Genomic DNA, 14,266 nt, shown 5'->3' with positions numbered 1-14,266 from the left:
TGCACTTTTTCATATAACAATCTGCAAGCTCCATTTTTCTGAACGTTGCTGTTCTCTGCGGTTTCTTGCAGAAAACACGCTCCCAGCTCTCCAAATGTGCTTGCTGGCTCTTCTCTGATTCCCATCTTCGGGCTCGCCACTTGATTTCTCGGCGTTTGATTACCAAACACTCGAGTGGCAACTGGATACGTAGGCGCTGCCGAGTTGGAAAATGGCAATCAAAATGATCAGGGATCTCTGGGGCAACTGCTCTGCAAGGGGAAAATTGCAGCTTTGGGGGCTTTTTAGCTGAGGAACTGCAAGTAAAAGGAGGGTTAATGACAGAGTGTAATAAACTTTTGCAGGGCGTGCAGAAAGTAGGTGGAGACACGAATCATTGGAGATGGCTGCTTGTTGTGATGGTTATTGCGCAACCTCCATGATCAGATCTGAATGCCAGTCGCTAGGAGTTGCAAGAGTTGCACTCATCTCTCACTTCCGGTAGACATCTGGTTAGCTCCTGTGGGATAGGGGTTGGTTCACTAGGCAAGCACTTCACAGAATCACAAAATGGTAGCGTTGGAAGGGGACCACAAGGGTTCATCTAGTCCAACCATCATCCGAAATTCGCCAGGCACCAGGCTCATTTTGCACCTGCGCTGTGGGTTAAACCACAAAGCCTAGGTCTTGCTGATCAGAAGGTCGGTGGTTCGAATCCCTGCGACGGGGTGAGCTCCCGTTGCTCGGTCCCAGCTCCTGCCCACCTAGCAGTTCGAAAGCACATCAAAGTGCAAGTAGATAAATAGGTACCGCTCTGGCGGGAAGGTAAACGGCATTTCCGTGCGCTGCTCTGGTTCGCCAGAAGTGCCTTAGTCATGCTGGCCACATGACCGGGAAGCTGTACGCCGGCTCCCTCGGCCAATAATGTGAGATGAGCGCCGCAACCCCAGAGTCGGCCACGACTTGACCTATTGGTCAGGGGTCCCTTTACCTTTACCTATTGGCCGCTTGTGACCGAGTGAAGATGCCCAGGCCTGCCATCTCTGCCATCTGGAGCTGCACGTCTGGCGATCCTTTTATCTTGCCTGTTTTCACACACTAGCAACGCATCCTGTAGAATTCTATCCGTGATATTTTAGCTGCACAATCAGAACAAATTTCAGGAGCCAGAAAGTTGTACGGCGGTACCTCGAGTTACAAACGCCTCAGGTTACAAACTCTGTTAACCTGGAAGAGTTACCTCGAGTTGAGAACTTTGCCCCAGGATGAGAACGGAAATTGTGTGCCGGTGGCGCAGCGGCAGCAAGAGGCCCCATTAGCGGAAGCACGCCTCTAGTTAAGAATAGTTTCAGGTTAAGTACGGACCCCCAGAATGAATTTAGTTCGTAACTAGAGGTACCACTGTATTGGAAAAGTACGACTTTTGAGCTATTCGGCCCCAAAATGACAACTAGGCATTCTGTTTTGGTGACTGTAACCCCTGGTTTAAGGAGCCATTTGCTGCCTAGCTTATATATACAAGTTTCTAACACTGAGTCCAACATCCTGTTCTTAACTGTCTGCATTGGTAAGGGCCCCATCTATGCATTTAAAGTGGCATCCCTCAGACCTTGTGGGGGGCCGGACTATATTGAGCGGGGGGGAATGAATGAATTCCTATGCCCCACAAATAAGCCAGAGATGCATTTTAAATAAAAGCACACATTCTACTCATGTAAAAACACGCTGATTCCTGGACCGTCCGCGGACCGGATTTAGAAGGCGATTGGGCCAGATCCGTCCCCCGGGACTTATTTTGCCTACCCATTATATACCGGTATATCATAGATCAGGCAAAGCCTTTCACTTCAGTTGAAAGGAACACTCTGTCCCTGGTATTCCCATCTGCAATGGCCCATTCACACATGGAAGAAATCGCTCCCGACATCCTTTTTATTCCTCAGCCAAGATGACTTGCAGTCAGGATATTACTGGGGCTGTCCCACATGGTCCTGCTTTCAACGCAGTTTGTGAAAGTTTTGGGGCGGTCACAGTCCTGTCACTTCCTGCTGAAATCTCACAACTCTTTGTATCACAAATGTTCCAATTAATTTTTGTCCCACGTCTGCGGGACTATCACCCTTCCAGACAGCGATAATGTGGTGGCATTGGGGTGGGGTGGGGGGAGCAATTCAGAATGAAGTGGAGAATATAAGTCCACCAAAGGCACACTATTTTTGTGGGAAGAACAAGTTGCAGAAAACACCCACAATAAAACCGCAGACTGGAGGGACAGTCAAGGGGTGTGTGTGTGTGTGTGAGAGAGAGATGTATAGTGTGCCACTATATCCTTTCTGGCTGATTTCCATATAAAAGACCACTAACTAACCTGCCCCACAAGGACCATTCTTCTACCAGGACATCATTTCATCAGCCCCTTAAAAATATTTTTGAAGTCAAGGAGGTGTCTTGACCTGCTTCCCAGTTCTGCAGAAAAGGAACTGAGGCACTAGCAGATTGTTAGATTCTTCCCTATCTCCCATAAGGAAATGTACCTTTCAGCATAGGGATTTCTCTGCCCATTCTCAATAATTTCCTGACTGAATAAGTAGTGCTCATTTCAAATTCCAAAGCCAGGATCTCCTTTGCTTTGAAGTTACTTCGGACTTCACAGGTGTAAAAGTTGCATGTTCTCCAGTCAGTCGGACCCGTGTAATTTCCTATCGCTTGAATGGAGGGCTCTGCGGGGGGGCCTTCAAAAGGAAATGGACCCCCGATAGACATCATAAGCTTGTGGGCTTTAATTTGAAGGCAGCTAGCAATCTCCCCCGACAAGAAGCCGGGAGCTGGTAGGAGGAATAAATCAGCATATTCTTAGAGTTGAGAGTCCTCTGGCACAAATGGAAATAAATCCTGAAAAGGAAGCTGAAGAAGATGGAAGCGTTTGAAAAGCCACTCGAATCTGCCTCCCGGGCATGTTTGCACATGGCAAGGTGCATAGGGTGGTATTCAACTACGTTTTACTCAGAGTAAACCCGCTGAAATGAACAAAGAGCACTGAATACCCCTGGTATCTGGTCCCCGAGAAGCTGACCCTCAGACAACTGAAAGAAAGTTCTCTGCCTGAATTCATGCAGAGGCAAATCTGCTATGAAATTTAACAAATATTAAGCTCTAGGTGCCCTAATCCGGGGGGGGGGGTGTCCCCTGGATCAGACTTCAGTCCTCCTTGTTAAAAAAAAATGGATCTAATAGTCTAGATTACGGTTGCACAACCCAATTTGACTACTATATGTGTGTGTGTGTGTGTGTGTGTGTGTGTATGTGTATGTATATGTATATATGTATATGTGTGTGTGTATATAGACAGACAGACAGACAGACAGATAGATAGATAGATAGATAGATTCAACAATCCCAAAGTTTGAGAGTGGGTAGCATAGATGTCATAAAGGTGGACTGTCTCGGTAAGTTGGCTGTTCTGCTGAAGAGCACTTAACTTGACGCATATTGCCTCTAGAAAAGGGCATTGCAAGGAAGCTCTCACACAATAAAACTGTACATGAATAGGTTGCTAGAAAAAACAGAAAAAGAGTATTTTGTAAAATGTGCTCCATGTAATATGAGATAATTCAGTTCAGCAGTTTCAATCAAAATCTGAGATGTAGTAGTTACATTAAAAAAAGAAAATTCTGGTAGAACAGCCCCACTGAAGGAGATGGTTAGCCAAACCTCACTGTTGGTTTGCGAAGGGGCCCCCATGAAAATTCAAGGTTCAGGGCCACAAAAATGTAGGTCCGCCACTGCGTTCATGGCCTTTTCTTGAATTTCCTAGAAGCTGACTGATGCTGGAAATTGAACTCTGGACTATATAGATTTCTGCACTTGTCTGACAAGGCAGTTGTGATGTTTTTAGAATTGTTTGTGCTGATTTAGAGGAGGTGGACGGGTTGTTCTGTGCTTGGCTCCCCATGTTCCCTGTTGGCCGACGTCCCGCCCCAAACACCTAGATTTGCTTGTGAGTGGTGGCAAAGCGGCCAACTGCATGATTTCTCCTGCACCCATGAGCAGGCGACGCCAAGCAAGCACTGTGGGGCGTGAGACTGCTTGCATGTGAAAGACGTATAAGGCTGAGCCAGACAGCTGGTCCGTCTAGATCAGGGCTGTTTACACCTCCAGCAGCTTTCCACAGTTTCACGCAGGAGTGTTTCGTTAGGGACTGATCTAGGAACCTTCCACATGACAAACACTGCGCCCTTCCCCAAAGGACTGCAAACATATTAAGTGGCCTTATGATTGAACCGCTGTTGATCCGTCTAGTTCAGCCTTGTCTACCAGTGTTAGAAACTCAGATGTATAAACTAGGCACCAAACGGCTTCTTAAACCAAGGCTATACTTGCCAAAACGGAATTTCTAGTTGCCGTTTTTGGGCAAGATGGCTGTAAAGTCTTATTTTTCAAAGGATTGACTGATTTATCAGCTAAACATCTGGCTAGGTGAATAGCTTTGAGAACTTAATAGAAGAAAAATCACTTGATCCAGGGACAGCCCACCTATATATTGGGCTCTTTTTCTTAATGGTGACACGTAGGAATATTCATAGCGTAGGAATATTCTTCACAACCGTGAGCAGGGCAGCCAGGTGGGGTAAGTGAAGAGAAGCAACAACAACAACAATAACAATTTATTATTTGTACCCCACTCATCTGGCTGGGTTTCCCCAGCCACTCTGGGCGGCTCCCAACAAAAGATTAAAAATTCATTAAAACATCAATCATTAAAAACTTCCCTAAACCAGGGCTGCCTTCAGATGTCTTCTAAACGTCAGATAGTTGTTTATTTCTTTGACATCTGATGGGAGGGAGTTCCACAGGGCGGGCGCCACTACCGAGAAGGAGAATGTTGTTCACTGCTCCTGCTCAGGCTGCATAGAAAAAGCATTTCGGTTCCTGAAATTCGTTCTGCATGTGCAGATAAAATATAACGGATAGAATTCTACAGGATGGGGTGTTAGTGTATACAAACAGTCCAGATCCAAGGATCCCCAGGCATGCACCTCCAGATGGTGGAGAAGTCAGGCAGCATCCTGGCACCTAGGCATCTTCACTTGGTCACAAGTGGCCGAGAGGTGCATAATGTGCCTGGCTAATTTCAAACGCTATTGTCTACACCAGGGGAAACCAATGCTGTGCCCTCCACATCCTATTGAATTATGACATCTCTGGTCATCAGATAATGGGAGATTTGACCCAGCAACATCTCTGGGGTCCCTTATTGGCTTACAGCAGCAGCTCAATGGGGTCTCAGGGAGAAGTCTTTCCCTGTTGTACTTGGAGGTATCAGGGAATGGACATGTGATTGAGCCTGTGCTCTACCACTGAGCTGTGATTTGTCACATGATCACTGGCCACAGATGCGGCTCATGATCTCTAACATTTCAACGGGTGAAAGCTTAGGGTGCTGTGACCAATGGCTCTCCTGTTATTCACAAACCCCCAAACCACAGGCTGATTTAGCCATCTCCACTGTTTACAAATTATTCTTATTAATTTGTTTTACCTGCCCTTCACCCTAAGGTTTCGGGGCAGGTTACAACCTTAAAACACAATGTTAAATGCAGTTTAACACAACTTAACAGTCACAAAATAAGCGGGTCCTAAAAATACACACCTCAAGTGTCAAAAGCTGCAATTACTATCATTGTACTTCCTTCCTTGCTCTCTCTCTCTTTCTCTCTCTCTCTCTCTCTGTGTTGGTGTTGTGGTTTTTGTCTGCAATATCCTGGCCTGCAGTGGCTTTCTGAAGGAGGCCGGCTTAGTAAACTGACCACAGTAGTTTAGTTTTAAATGACTTGGGGGCGTTTAATCTCTCCTGGGATCTGGTTTTGCTTATTATAGAGTAGCTGAAACTCAAAAGCATTTAGAAGGTGGTTATTGCCAGGGGCGGGTGGGTGGGAGAAGCGTTGATGAACGGGTGGTTTATCAGTCATTAAATGCATGCGAGTTTGTCACTATAGTAACTTTATAGAAAACTTCAACTCAGGATTTCAGAATTGCGCTTTGCAGTTTAAGCAAGTCAATGCATACATTAAGGAAACAGGAATTTTCTGTGCTGCACATTTCATACCAAAGAACAGCCACGTTTAACACAGTTGGGGGGACGCATCCCTGCAGGCAGAGCCTTAAGCAAGGGGGGGGAGCAGTCTTGGTGATTTGTAAGTCGTTGGGAAATTTTATTTTACTTTAAGAGACGGGCTGCCCATTGTACAGAATGATCCTCCGTGTTTTCGACTGCAGAATATCAGATTGCAGAGTAGGTGTCTTTTGTTTCATTTTGTAAATGTCACCCACACCAGAATCTCCCTCCGCACGCTTTAAACTTGCAAGTGGGAGAGGAAATTTCACTAACCCTTTCTCTCCGCGCTGTGGGTTTATTCCATAAAAATTATACATCACTTGATTGTAAAAACAAAACCCGAACAAACTTCAAAGCAGTTAACAAAAGGGTATTAAAATCAAGAAAAACTCAGTCGTATTTTAAAACACGCAAAAGTTTTAAAATACTAAAGCAGATTAAAATTACTTCTGCTTTCCAAACATCTGAAGGTTTGCCTTAATTAGGGCCGCCATACGTCCCAACATTACCAGGATTTCAGAGGTGAAATTGATGTCTGGGGGGTGGGAGTGGGAATTTGTCCTGGATCTTAGACAAGTCAACAGAAAAATCCAGGGTTTTTTGGTGGTTTTGTAAAAAAAAAGAAGCTGAACAGATTTGAAGGTTTCCTTTAAAAAAAGAAAGAAGCAACAGCTCAACAGTTTTGGGGGTTTCCTAAAAAAAAGAAAGCTTAATCATTTTGGGGTCTTCCTAAACTCAATTTTTTGGGGGTGTCCTGGTTTCCCCTTTTTGAAATACGGCAAATTCAAAGCAGATTAATTCGAAACATCTGGATAGGCTTGCCTAAACAAGAATGCTTTTAGCTGGCACTGGAAACAGTACAATGAAGGCGGCTGCTTGATCTCAATAGGCAGGGGGTTCCTGCACACTAAACAACCAACTTCTTACGGAATGAGTGACTATTACGTGGCACTTGCAGGAAGTGTGCAGTCTGCAGGGAGCTTCCCCTCCCCCTTTAATTTTTTTAAGTGAGGGAGCAAGATAAACCCTTTTCGACTTCCTAATTCTGTGCAACCCGAGCCTTTCCAATCAGATGCAGCAGAATGACATGTCAGAATTCTGAGATGGTAGAAGAGACTGATACGATAGCCGTCTTCAAATATCTCGAGGGCTGTCACATGGAAGAGGGGAGCATGCTTGTTTTTTCCTGCTGCGGAGGGTAGGACTCGAACAAAGAAAGTTACAGGAAAGGAAAATCTGACTAAACTTTCAGACAATGAGATCTGTTCGGCAGTGGAACAGACTCCCCTGGGAGGTTGTGGATTCTCCTTCCTTGGAGGTTTTTAAGCAGAGGTTGGAAGTCCATCTGTCAAGGATGCTTTAGTTAATATTCCTGCACTGCAGTGAGTTGGACTAGATTGGGGTCCTTTCCAACTCTTGAGTATGTATGCATACTCAATGAGAGATGTGAGCTTGTTTTTGCCGGGTAATCTTATTTATATTAGGTCTGCAAATAAATAAATAAACTTATTTTGATCCTATACTACATTGAAATGTTTAAACGTTTCTGATTGTACTTGTGTCTCCCCACCACAGTTGTCATTCTCTCTTGCCACATCAGTGTGGTACACACCCTTTGAAAACCACTGCCCTAGCACAAAAGTTCCACTTTAAAACACACAGACAGACTTTTTGTGGTGATGAGCCGAAAAGTGTGGGATGAAGGAATGATCAATGGAAAAATACCCACAAACAAATCAGGATGAAGAGTGATTGTTGAATAACCACTCCATAAAGACCTGACATAGTCTGACTTTAACCTCTATGCAAGTTTTGTGCAAGCATATCAGGGTGAAATAGGTCGTCTGTTAATCTAACCTTAAAAGCACAGAGTGTGTGGATCTTTATAAATGTGCCTTCTAGCAATTGGAGTAAATCTGAACCCTAAAAATATCCGGCTTACGTTATATTTGTGTTTTTCTCTCTCTCCCCAGAATACATCAACATTCAACAGAGATGTTCTAGTGCAGAGGGACGAGACTACATCTGCCTCCTCTGGATGCTGCAAGGTATGGCCTTGGGTGGAAAGCAACCGTGTTGTTTTTGCATAAGTGAGATCATGCCGGTGACTCTACGGCAAAGGGGTCATTCAATTGCATGCTCGGTGGTGCAGCCTAAAGTTCAGGCCTGCACGATTTGTGGCCCATCGTGCCAGACTAAGCTCACCAGCCATGTTTTGTAACATTTTTCAATAGTTCCTTGTTGGAAATAAAAACTGGAGGTTTATCAAGCTTCTTGGCAAAGATGGCATTCAGTTTGTGGGCCGCAAGTTGTACAGACGAGAACTGAATCGGCGCCTAGATTTCTGAAATGTTTTCCTCTTTGTCACGGTTAGGACTTGACCCAAGGTAAGGTAAAGGACCCCTGGATGGTTAAGTCCAGTCAAAGGCGACTATGGGGTTGTGGCGCTCATCTTGCTTTCAGGCCGAGGGAGCCGGTGTTTGTCCATTGACAGCTTCCGGGTCATGTGGCCAGCATGACTAAGCCGCTTCTGGCGCAATGGAACACAGTGACAGAAACCAGAGTGCACGGAAACGCCATTTATCTTCTCACCACAGCGGCACCTATTTATCTACTTGCGCTGGTGTGCTTTCGAACTGCTAGGTTTGCAGGAGCTGGGACAGAGCAGTGGGAGCTCATCCCATCATGAGGATTCGAACTGCTGACCTTCCGATTGGCAAGCCCAAGAGGCTCAGTGGTTTAGACCACAGCACCACCCACTTGACCAAGAGCTTATGCTGTCTTATGGAGCTGGACTGTGTCACCCAATAAGAATACCCAGGGTCCCTTGCCACAGCAGACCCCCTGCCGCGAGGTGGAGCCACCATTTGGATAGCTTTAAAAGAGGACGGGACAAATTCTTGGCCTGATCCAGCAGACTCTTCTTCCATTCATAACACAAAGTTGAAATGATTAAAAAATAAATAAATAAAACCGATCTCAAATGAATCGGTTTTGAAGGCTTTAGCGAGGAATCAAAACATTTTACAGTGCAGAGCAAGTCAAGAGAATGGAAAAAGAAATCCAAGCAGCTGAAACTGGCACAGTCTTTTGCAACCACCCTGTGCGTTATATTACCACTATTCCCATTGGACAGACTGAGCATGGGAAAATCTGCACACACTGTGCTTGGTATTCTGAATATATATATATCCCCAAGTGCCAGGCCTTTCTTCCTCTTTGTGCCGCAAAGGCAAACAAAAGACAGCAACAAAATGTAATAAAGAGAATTGCTGCTTGTTCCAGCAAGAGTCAAGATTTGCAAAAAGGATTTTGGAGCACAGTAAGAGTCGGTTTGAGTTGCCAAATTGCAGCCTTGCCTTTCAGGTTAAGTGTGTGTTGCTGGAACATAGGCTCTTGGAGGCAATGTGTGTTTTGAGCACTGAACATCCCAGGACTTTGACTCGAGGGGGCAGAAAATTGTTGGTTATCTTCCTTGGGGCATTTTCTACTCCTGGACTTGTAAGCAGCTGTCATGCACTTAGCCAAGTCAAGCCTATTTAAACCGCTGCTCTCTGCTCTAGCACTCTTCATTATTTTTTTAAAAAATACTTCCTGGGAAAGGAAGGGCGGGCGGCTTTTCCGTCCTGACATGAATGGAAGATCCTACGCTGTCTGCATCACTTTGAAATTAACTGGGGCTGCACACGGGGACGCGGGTGGCACGGTGGTCTAAACCATTGAGCCTCTCAGGCTTGCCGATCAGGAGGTTGGCAGTTCAAATCCCTGCGACGGGCTGAGCTCCCATTGCTCTGTCCTAGCTCCTGCCAACCTAGCAGTTCGAAAGCATGCTAGTGCAAGTAGATAAATAGGTACCACTGTGGCGGGAAGGTAAATGGCATTTCTGTGCACTCTGGCTTCTGTTATGGTGTTCTGTTGCGCCAGAAGCTGTTTAGTCATGCTGGCCACATGACCTGGAAAGCTGTCCTCAGACAAACGCTGGCTCCCTTGGCCTGAAGCGAGATGAGCACCGCACCCCATAGTCGCCTTTGACTGCACTTAACCTTCCAGGGGTTCTTTACATGTCCCCGAGAGTCACTGAAATAGGACAGTCTTGTGATGAACGATAGCAATTTTCAACGAGCAGATGTACCCTGGCTGCTCTTAATGCTGTAGACTGATAAATGATTTAGACTCCGTAATGAGGGGAGCGTATTGAAGGGATCTGTAATGAACGGAAGGAAAATAGCCCAGTCGGGAGTGAGGGCATATTGGTAGATGCTCCTACCAAAGTGGGAAAGCACTTCAGTTCTTCCTGGGTTTCAGTTCCCTTGCAGAGAGAGAAAGGAACACAGGAAGCTGCATTATACATAATCAGGCCATTGGTCCCCTTGGCTTAGTGTTGTCTATACCAGGGTTTCCCAAACTTGGGCCTTAACCAGGCTGACACAGCTTAGTCCTTCTTCATTTCTGTTACGAGATGCATTGGAATCATCCCAAGTGGCTTTTTGTCATGTCACTCATTAGAAAGTTTATTTCGGGAAAATCATTCTGCATTTGAACAAGGCTAGCTGGCTTGATGACAGATTCCTGCTCCTTTCCTTTCCTTTTTTAAAAAGGAAGAGAAATTAAAATTTCAACCACTTGGCTAGATGATTTAATTTATGAACAGCAGCTAAAGTCCTGGGGCCATGAGGTAAAACCATTTGCTCTGGATGACGTCCAGTTGTCAATATGGCCATTGAGGTTTATTCTGCAAGACAGGTGCAAGTTCCTTAACAACTTCATTATTTGCTGCCCAGGCTGCCAATGGGATTTTTTGAGCCAAATACATTACAGATATAGTTTGAAATATCTGTATATATGGACACATTCATATATACATATATTTCAAACTATATCTGTAATCAAGGATGTCAGTCATTCATCTAATCTATCAGGAATAGCCAATGAGGTGCCTTTTAGATGTTGGAATTTAATTCCCATTATCCCTGACCATTGACCATGCAGGCTGGGATTGGTGGTAGCGGTACTCCTACAACATCTGGAGAGAACCACCTTGGCTATCTCCATCATATGACATATACCAAAAGGGACTGATTCTAATTACACAATCACTTCCACTCAATTTTCCAAAAAAATGGCCACACCTATAAATTACCCAACATCATTCCATATGAGTATATCTTTATTCTGATTTATTTCTAGATTAGCATGTATTTATAGTCTTCTACAGAACACTAAAATGATAAAGTATAATAAAGTATAATAAAGTATAGGATAGAGGAACATAAATACAATCATTGACTGCAATAATAATTCACTCATAAATGGCATTTTATGTTAGCTGGAAAGGAAGATAGCTGTTAATGTCTAATCCATATTTATTCTTCGTAAAGTGACTGAATGTGCCCTGTAACCTTTGCCATTTCTACAGTGTTCCAGATTTTAAGCAACACATTTTCAGTATTGGTGTTTTACTGTCCTTCTGTCTACGTAGCAATCAAAATTTAGCAGCTGAGAAGATTCCATACTATTCTTTACAAAACCTTCAAAATATCATAATAACGTCCCAGCAGAAACTAGTGGCATTGTGTAACTTAGATATAATATAGATTCCTGTGACCCCCTAAATATGTCCTATGGTTCCCACTAACCCAAAGCAGACTTAGGAAAGTCAGGTTGCCAAACGCAAATCTACCCCCTAACAAAACGAGTGGAGTTGATACCTCCCCCTCTATCTCAGATACCAAAGGCAAAGACAGTGTTATTTCTGTTTACAAACTGCACCCGCTTCTCAAATTAGGCCGGTTGGGTGCTCTTATTTATTTAACCCAGGCTGACCTAATTAGACCCAGCCTACCATTAGGAAGTGTGGGGCATCCGTCTGAGGTAGCAGAAACTAGAAGTGAGAATAAGATGTTGAACTGTTTATGTACCCCCCCCCCCCACAAGTTAGCCTAATGCTCTCAGGTGTGGTGGTTTATAAAGCATATCAGCGAAGGTAGTTTTCAAATATCCAGATTTGTGCCTAACTTCCCCCCACGTCTGTTTGTGGAAACTCTTCTGCTTTGCGAGGGATTCTGGGAAACTGTCCACATCATGCGCTAGGGTTCACACTGTGCGCTAGATGCTATCCTAATATTGGCCTTGGCTCCGCGTTTCAAACCTCAAAGGCAAACATCCCTGCAGACGCTGGTGCTCAGGTTGTCTCTTTGTGCTCTGAAGCGGTGCCAAAAGATAAGCTCGGAAGTGCTCCATTTGCTCATTTTGCGTGGCTGGGAATAAAAAGGCCACTTAATGCAATGCCTTCCGCAATATAAACATCTCAGGCTCTGTAAAGGAAATGTGTCTCCTTTTCTGTCAGCACCACTTCGATGCAACTGGCAGAGTCACGAAGAAAGCCTGGCATCTTTGACCCCCTGCCCCCTGCTTTCCCAAGGTGAAATAAAATAGGGTGCTTTGATGGCTTACTGCCTAAAGAGCATCTGCTTGGAGACACCCTTAAATTGCACCCTTGATAACTCGGTCCTAGGTCTTGCCTCCATGCATAGGCTTATTGAGAGTCTTTTTAGGATATGGTTGATTCCCTCCATCTGCAGTTTGCTGTAGTCGAGTACTGTTAGTTTCCTGTGAAATGCACTTTGTGTATTTTCCAGCAAACCACACAACATTTAGTGAAATTGCCAAGGCTGGGAACCGAGTCTCTGAAGGAGATGAGACAAAAGCAAATGGCATGGGCTGCCAAGGAGGAAAAAAAGAAAACACACTTTATACCAGTTGTGACAACAGCAAAATTTGAGTGGGGCTTACTTCATGGTAACTGCCTGCCTGGAACATGAGGCTCAGTAGAGTGGGTGGCTTTCGCAAACCAAGCTTCGCTGTGAAATTAATGCAAAATTACTGCATTCCAGGGTGCATTGCTCTTTTCTAGGACTTATTAAAACCGAGGCCCCGTTTGCACTATACATTTAACAGTATCATATCGTCAGAAACAGTCCTGGCTTCCCTCAAGGAATTCTGGGAAATGGAGGGTCAACTTGCACAGACTTGGCCTAAATGCAGAAGTTTGCCAATAGAGGGGGGAGATAAAAGATCTGGCTCCCCCCACCCACCCCAGCCAATAAGTTTTCCCATTCCTGCCATAAGAAAAGCCTTGGTTTCGGCTTTGGGTTAGGCTGGAAAAAAGCTAAACCGCAAGCCTGCTTTTGCTAAGTTACACCGTGGCATAGCTCAATTGAGGGGAACGACCAGGAAGATGGAAGCAGCCATGATCTCCTCTTGAGAACCTTCATGCTCAAGTGTTCATGGTTTTGCTTAGTGAGACGGCAGACCAGGCCTTTGAATTGCATCCCATGCACACAGACCAAGTTTCGTTTGGATATCTTACTGCTCAAGGGAGATGCATTACAAAGGAGAATGCCCTGAGAGGGATGGACAGTTTAAATCCTCTGCTTGGCCCCAAATGGAGCTAACAAGCCTTCTGATGTTTATGATGTACTAGGTTTGTCTGGACCAAAATCTGAATGGCACTTACATAATGCCTGCATATATTCATTTGCGGGGAGTTTGGGGGGGTGGCGCAGGGGAGAGAGATGTGAACAGTGAAAACTGTATGCTGACGATAGAGCCTTCCTTTTTGATGGAGGTGGCTGGGCGCCACGAAAAACATAGAGGGCATTCTTGTTTCATAGGATCCAAATGAAAATGTTTGTTTCTGCTGTTCGTAAGGGATTCATTTCACTGGACACACACACAAACACTCTTCCTAATTCAGCTGTTCCTGAAAAAGTCATAACTAGATATTGATGTCCTCTAGGCAGGCTTACAAAGCTGCAGAGCCTCCTCCTTTTCAATTAGGGAACATAGAAAGCTGTTTTCTACTGAGTCAGGCCACCAGCGCACCAACTCAGTATTACGCTCAGCAGCTCTGCAGGGTCTTTCTCAACCCTACCTAGAGATGCTGAGGATTGAACCCAGAGCCAAGCCCCGCATGTGGGGCATGCACCGCCGCACTACAGCCCTTTCCATATTGTGTGTCTCTCTGTGTGCGTGGTGGGTGGCAGTTCTAAGCTGCAATTCTGGGCCGCATTCTTAAAAATTAGATGCGATACCATGAATACGTGGTGCACTTTTAAGAACGTACCAGTGAGATTGCAGGGGTGGGTTAACCATAATCAAGGGGATGAATTT

The 14,266-nt window shown here is 44.9% G+C and overlaps 2 protein-coding genes across 4 annotated transcripts in view; both read left to right on the top strand.

The window, feature by feature from the left end:
• Nucleotides 1-14,266, top strand: part of ZFAT (zinc finger and AT-hook domain containing) — a 668,318-nt gene that overhangs the window by 553,811 nt on the left and 100,241 nt on the right. The gene's annotated exons all lie outside the window — the stretch shown is intronic.
• ST3GAL1 (ST3 beta-galactoside alpha-2,3-sialyltransferase 1) overlaps nucleotides 1-14,266 on the top strand; it is a 144,049-nt gene that overhangs the window by 45,684 nt on the left and 84,099 nt on the right. For all 3 annotated transcript variants that reach the window (XR_014549955.1, XM_083622231.1, XM_083622232.1), the window contains exon 2: nucleotides 8,068-8,142. The gene's annotated coding sequence lies outside the window, so the exon portion shown is untranslated. The remainder of the gene's footprint in view (nucleotides 1-8,067; nucleotides 8,143-14,266) is intronic.

This window comes from Podarcis filfolensis, assembly GCF_964270895.1.
Source record: "Podarcis filfolensis genome assembly, chromosome: 7".
Classification (NCBI taxonomy): Eukaryota; Metazoa; Chordata; class Lepidosauria; order Squamata; family Lacertidae; genus Podarcis; species Podarcis filfolensis.
Note: the sequence above shows the minus strand (reverse complement) of the source record. Positions and strands in the feature narration are given on the sequence as shown.